The sequence below is a fragment of the Etheostoma spectabile genome, chromosome 9 (assembly GCF_008692095.1).
Source record: "Etheostoma spectabile isolate EspeVRDwgs_2016 chromosome 9, UIUC_Espe_1.0, whole genome shotgun sequence".
Taxonomy (NCBI): Eukaryota; Metazoa; Chordata; class Actinopteri; order Perciformes; family Percidae; genus Etheostoma; species Etheostoma spectabile.
Window position 1 is genome coordinate 28,918,278 of NC_045741.1, and position 6,507 is coordinate 28,924,784.

Below are 6,507 nucleotides of genomic sequence, written 5' to 3' on the forward strand. Positions count from 1 at the left end.
GTTTAGATCTCCTGAAATCCACCACCAGCTCCTTGGTCTTTGCTGTGTTCAACTGCAGATGGTTGAGCCTGCCCCACTGCACAAAGTCCTCCACCAGGTTCCTGCACTCGTACTCCTGTCCATCCCTGATACACCCCACAATTGCAGTGTCGTCCAAAAACTTCTCCATGTGGCATGACTCAGAGTTTTAGCTGAAGTCCGAAGTGTACAGGGTGAATAGGAACAGTGAAAGCACAGTCCCCTGAGACTTTGGGTCTGAGGATGTGAAGTTGCAGCCGCTCCATCGTCTTCATCATTTGTGAAATTAGAGCGACTGGCCTAAAATCATTTAGCTCACTGGGATGTGGCTTCTTAGGAACTGGGATGAGACACGTTGTCTTCCACAGTGCTGGAACCTTCCCCAGTCGGAGTCTCCGGTTGAAGACATGCTGCAGAGGCTCCCCCAGTTCCACCGTACAGGCCTTGAGCAGTCTGGGACACACTCTGTCTGGGCTGGCTGCGCTCCCAGGGCGGAGTCTGCTCAGCTCTCCTCTGACCTGATGTACCGTGATGATGGGAGGAAGGGGGGTCCCATGGTTGAGTAAGGTGGGGAGGGGTGCATCATTAAATGGTGGCTTGTGGTTGTAGACTGAAGTGCACAAAACCACACAGTCTGTGGTAGCAGCATGGGGGAGGGGTACAGTTAATTGTGGAGGTGAGCGAGAGGGTGGGGGGCATGCTGTGAACAGAATGGAGTAGGTGGGAGGTGTGGTGGGGGGGGTTGGGCAGACCATTGCAGCAGGAGCAGGGCAATCAAACCTGTTGTGCAACTGGTTGACCTGGTTTACCCTCACCACACCCCCCTCTACTATGCTACTCTTCTACTTGCAGCCAGTGATGGTTTTCATGCCCTCCCAGACCTCCTTCATGCTGTTGTGTTCCCCCTGTATGTGCCTTAGCTTCACCTGGTCCCCCTCTTTAAACACCCTCTTCTTTTTATTGAGGAGGTCCTTGACATCACTGGTGATCCACGGTTTATTATTTGAAAAGCAGCCTACAGTTCTTGTGGGAACTACAATGTCCATACAGAAATTCAGGTAGTTGGTAGTGCAGTGTGTGACCCCCCTCAATATCATCACCTTATGATTCCTGCAGTACATTCCAGTCTGTCAACTCAAGGAAGTCCCTCAGGGCCTCTTCTGCCTCAGGAGACCATTTCCTGAAGGAGCGTGTAGTGGTAGGTTGTCTGCGGACAGGTGGAATGTACTGTGGTTTGTAGGAAGACCAGATTGTGATCTCCCCAGCAGTGGCAGTGGAGTGGCAGTGTATGCATCTCGCATACATGAGGTCTATTGTTCTGTTCTTCCTTGTAGGGCAATTTACAAACTGATAAAAGGCAGGCAGGTTGGAATTGGGATAGTTGTTGAAACCTTCCACTCAAAACCACAAATGTCAACCTCAGGGTGGTCCATCCATCCATCCATCTTCGACCGCTTATCCGGTATCGGGTCGCGGGGGCAGCAGCTCCAGTAGGGGACCCCAAACTTCCCTTTCCCGAGCCACATCAACCAGCTCCGACTGGGTGATCCCGAGGCGTTCCCAGGCCAGGTTGGAGATATAATCTCTCCACCTAGTCCTGGGTCTTCCCCAAGGCCTCCTCCCAGCTGGACGTGCCTGGAACACCTCCCTAGGGAGGTGCCCAGGAGGCATCCTTACCAGATGCCCGAACCACCTCAACTGGCTCCTTTCGACCAGGGTGGTGTCAGAGGAAAAGTCAGAGGATGAGCAAAGTCAGTAGACTACAATCTCTGGGCACCATGAATATCTGTACAAAATGTCACCCCCTACCAACATTGGCATCCCTAGAGCCACACGCCGCTGGCTAAGAACTAGTCTATATCCACAAAGTTCCACTTCCAAGATTGCTCCGTTGCCACCAGAAAAGCCAAAACAAGTTCCTTCCTGAGGCTATTTTGCAGCGGCAGCCCCACCCAAGATGATTCCGATTGGTTTAAAGAAATACCAATGAACCAGTGCATATTTTTCCCACATCCCGGAATGCTGTCTGGACTAGTCCGACCCTCCTCCCCAGGACTGTGGAGGAAGGTCTTGCAAAGCTAAAAACCAATCTGGGCTTTTAAAGGCTAATAATCGTGCTAAGATTTTACAGGTTAGGTCTCTGTAATAACGATCCTGCCTTTGTTGTTGTTTCCGTTTCCAATGGCGTCGGACAAATATTTGTGTAATACTTAACTTGACACTCAGTTTCCCTCTAAATGATGCAACAGAATCAGACTGCTTATGTTTCCAGTTGGCCAATCACACAGTTGCGAAACTCAGTGAAAACCCGCTCAACCAGTCAGTGTGGATAATTCGGTCAACTAAATCATGTCATGTTAATTAGACTTCCCACAAAAGTAAAGAGGAACCCACTCCCTAAAGAAAAGAAAAAAATCAGTGATGGCTAAATTCCATTTAGCTGCTTCAGTACTGGTATTGTGCAAACTGGCTCAATGACATCACTCCCTGGGACATTTAAATAGAGGTGAGTTGAGCTAATCTATTTCTTCTATGGCACTGTAAGTCTTAATGTAGCACCCTTTCCCTCTAATGGATACCTCATTATTATTTTTCATCAATAAGTGACCTTTAACTCCCTCCAGATTTACTTACCCAGGTTTCTTGTGAGAGTTACTTTGAGCGTTGTCCAAAATAAAGGTAAGGAATTAGTCAATAAATGAATTAATTCAAGACATGGTCGGGACACTTCGACTTAGACTCAGACTTCTCTTTATTAATCCTTTTGGGATGACTCCCACAAGGAAATTGAAATTCCAGCATCCATTTTAGCAAGAAATACAGTAAAAGACAGTATGGAGATAACAATAATAACATTAATAATAATAATAATAATAACAATAATAAGGAACATTCGGCTGTAAAAGGACATTAACCATAACATATTAGTCAAAAGTGTCAAAAGTGCAAGTCCGGGTGTGTATTTATGTATATGTGTATGTATGTACGTGTGTATGTATGTATGTATGTGTGTATGTGTGTATGTATGTGTGTATGTAGGGTTTGTGTGTATATGTATGTATGTCTGTATGTAATGTACAATAATAATTCTAATTTTAATGATAGTAATGGTCCAAACTAGCCATGTCCAACTTTGTGCCAGCATCCATCAGACTGTTGATTAATCCCCACCACCAAACCCCCATTGATTGATCCAGACTTTGACCTATTCCCCCAACCCCCCCCTCTACTCCTACCCTCAGGGTTTTTAGATTCTTTAACCCTCATGTTGTCCTCGGGTCAAATGGACACGTTTTCTTATATCAATGGTCCCAATAGTAATTCCCCAAAATAACATGATTGATTCCAACGCTCTTTGGCAAGTACAGATCTCTATTTTCATAAATTTTAAGGTGTCTTATTCAATTTTATAGCATTTGAAAAAACAACATTGAAGTGGTTTTGAAATAGTATTGCGGAAAAGTTGACATATTCCAGTCTGTGATTATCCATCAACAACAAAAATAACTGTAAAACTAAAATTAATAATTAGTGTTACGTAGTGATGAAAAAACATTGAAAAAAAGCGTCCAAGTGACGAAAAAAGGGACAAAAAACTTAAAAACATTGATAAAAAGCTTCAACAAAAGTGTTGATATTCCATTTTTGATGGGAAGACAACCCAAGGGTTATGTATAGCATTGATTTCTTCTCTGGTATAATTAATACATATTGTTGTATGTTGTGTTTGAATGTGTCTGACCACAAACAAAGAAAAAAATGAAGTTCTTTTGTTTGATTTTTTTGGAGAGATATCGCACTGTTTTTTGCTTCATGTGGTCAAATATATCATTCCACATGTTTGCTTGGCTCCCTGCCAAAATGATTTCAGTTGTTGGTTTTGGAGAAATATGTCTCCTGACTGCTGTCTGTGCAGCTGGAAGGCGTGGCACTCTCTTAGCTTCCAAGTATTTAAAGGAGGTCCGAGCTAAAAGTTGCAAAACACACAGACACAGCGAACAGAAGAGTTCTTCCTCCAGTCCGCATCGGCTCATTTTGTCTGCTGTTCAACTGAGTGAGTTTGAATCAGTTTCCCTTGTAGCTCTGTCTATTTACAGCCAGATAGGTGGGCCTTCGATTCATGACTTTACGTTGTTAACAATTTTTCTCACGTTCAAACTTGTCTCCTGAGCAGAGTTCCCCTCGGATTTCACGGCAAAGTACTTCACCTGATTTGTAGTAAAAAGGAGACATCCTGACTCTGCTGTCATGCCGGGATCATGCACATGAAAGTCCAAGAGTTTGCCGAGTGTCCTCTCATGCATGTTTTTACATGTGGATCTCTCTCTTGAATGGTTTTACATTCTTTACTCACAACTGCATGAGGCAGCCATGACAGATATGGATTTGTTTTGCATGGCACTATTTGACTGGAATGACTATTTTATTCCTCACAAAATGTAAAATATCATATGTGGCTCCCAGCAACATAGAGTTGACCAACATCTGCCACATTAATATCTTATAGAGTGTAGCAAGCCAGAATAATTGAGCATTGTCAGACGATGTAAAAGGGAACGAACATTTACAGGATGTGGCTCAGGGATAAACACAAATACAAAGAAAGACTTTGTGTGTAGAATTGAACCCTATGAAGGCTTTAATTTTTAATTTAGGTCCCGCATTGTAGTTCCAAATGAGTTAGACCCAAGGCATCGGGTCATGAGTGTAGCCTGGGGATGTTTACTGGATCACCACCCTCCTGGAGGAAAAAGTATGAAAATGGATGAATGGTATTCTATATTTGCTGCTAATGTCATGGGAGTCATGGGTACTTGATCTAGATCTGTATGCATAATTCAGTTGCACATGCATGGGTTTATATAGCATGTATAAGCCCAGACTTGTGCCCTGGTCCAGAGGGACCCAGAGAAAGCCTGAGCAGTTACAATATAACACAGCGGATGATGGAGATGACAATCTCATGTTATTGCAGAATCATCTGTCGGGCATTGATCTAATATGTCGCTATCGCTGCTGTGCAGCTTGTTGAAGGTTACCGTACCCCCTTATCTCACTGGGTTAGTTTACAGTGCAGTGCAAACATTATGTCGAACATATTATTGGATGCATTGGCACGTAAGTGTGTTGTTGTGTACGTGGGTGGGTGGGTGTGCTCCATTTTTGGATTTAAGATGCCCTGTTGGCAGACTGTAATCTCAACCATATGGAGCACAATTCCAAGCAATCTTTTTCCTCTTTTTATTGGCACTGACACAGGTGCTGTGGTGGATTTCATTTTGACTTAGAAACCCCTTGTGAGGGCCCACCCTGCAGTAAATTTTCACAACCTACTGAGGCTTCCAAGTTACAATTACTGCGGGGATGAAAATGCATCAGTGACGATGCTAACGTCCCTGATGCACTTCAACTTGTGCGAAACGCTGCTGCTCGCTTTTTGACAAATACATTTAGACGTGCACACATCCCTCCTGTTCTCTACACCCTGCATTGGCTCCCGGTGCGTTTCAGGATAGATTTTAAGATTTGTTTTTAAGGCTTTAAATTGTCTGGCACCAGAGTATTTGTCTGAAAATGTAACTCTGCGGGAGCACAACCGGTCATTGCGGTCTTCAAATCAGTTGGTTTTAGAAGTCCCAAGGTCCAGGTGTAAACGGTGGGGGGGGGGGGGGGGGGATCAGGCTTTTGCTGTTGCTGCCCCGAGACTTTGGAACAAGTTACCCCCCCTGATATTCGCACTGTTACAGATGTAGCTCTTTTTCAGGTCCAAACTCAAAACATATCTGTTTTGTCTGGCTTTTAAGACGTAGCAGTGGTGTTTTCTTTGTGACCTTTTCTGATTTTACTGTTTTCTATGTTCACTCTTTCTATTGTATGATGTGATTTTTCTCATTCTGTCAAGCACTTTGGATACCTGATGGTGGCTGTAAAGTGCTATATAAATACATTTTGATGGATTGATTGATTGATTGAAAGCAGAGCTAGTTTTGGCTAAACATACATGTTAGCAGCGTGGGATGGAACGTTGGTCAGTTGGCCCGCCACTTTGATCCAGATTGACAGATCTCAACTGCTTAATGGATTGCTATGAAGCTGTTTAGACACTCATGGTTCCCAGAGGATGAATCCTGCTGACTTTGGTCTAGCGTCACCATTTATTGAATGACATGTACACAAGGTGAACTGTTGTCACTTTTGTGATGCCTATCGCTATCATCAGGTCCAAATTTAAATGACTTCAATGTCCAAGTTCATCACCAATTACCTGCCAAAGTAATGGAATTCCCAGCATGTCTCAGCTTTATTTTGTGTGTTAGTTTAGCACGCTAATGGGCTAAACTAACATGGTGAACATGGTAAATGCCGGCTGCGAACCTCTCTCACAAAGCTAGCATGGCCTCTTAGTCTTCCATCTCTATGTCACTACAATACACATAGTCACTGTTCCATCGAGTTCATTTAACCCTCTATTGCATGGTGTTGCCATAT

At 43.9% G+C, this 6,507-nt stretch overlaps 2 protein-coding genes across 2 annotated transcripts in view; both read left to right on the forward strand.

Moving 5' to 3' along the window:
• Positions 1–6,507, forward strand: part of rabggta (Rab geranylgeranyltransferase subunit alpha) — a 31,089-nt gene that overhangs the window by 19,555 nt on the left and 5,027 nt on the right. The gene's annotated exons all lie outside the window — the stretch shown is intronic.
• The window catches only part of LOC116695608 (protein-glutamine gamma-glutamyltransferase K), a 20,022-nt gene continuing 17,430 nt past the window's right edge, over positions 3,916–6,507 (forward strand). The window contains exon 1 of the mRNA XM_032525999.1: positions 3,916–4,072. The gene's annotated coding sequence lies outside the window, so the exon portion shown is untranslated. The remainder of the gene's footprint in view (positions 4,073–6,507) is intronic.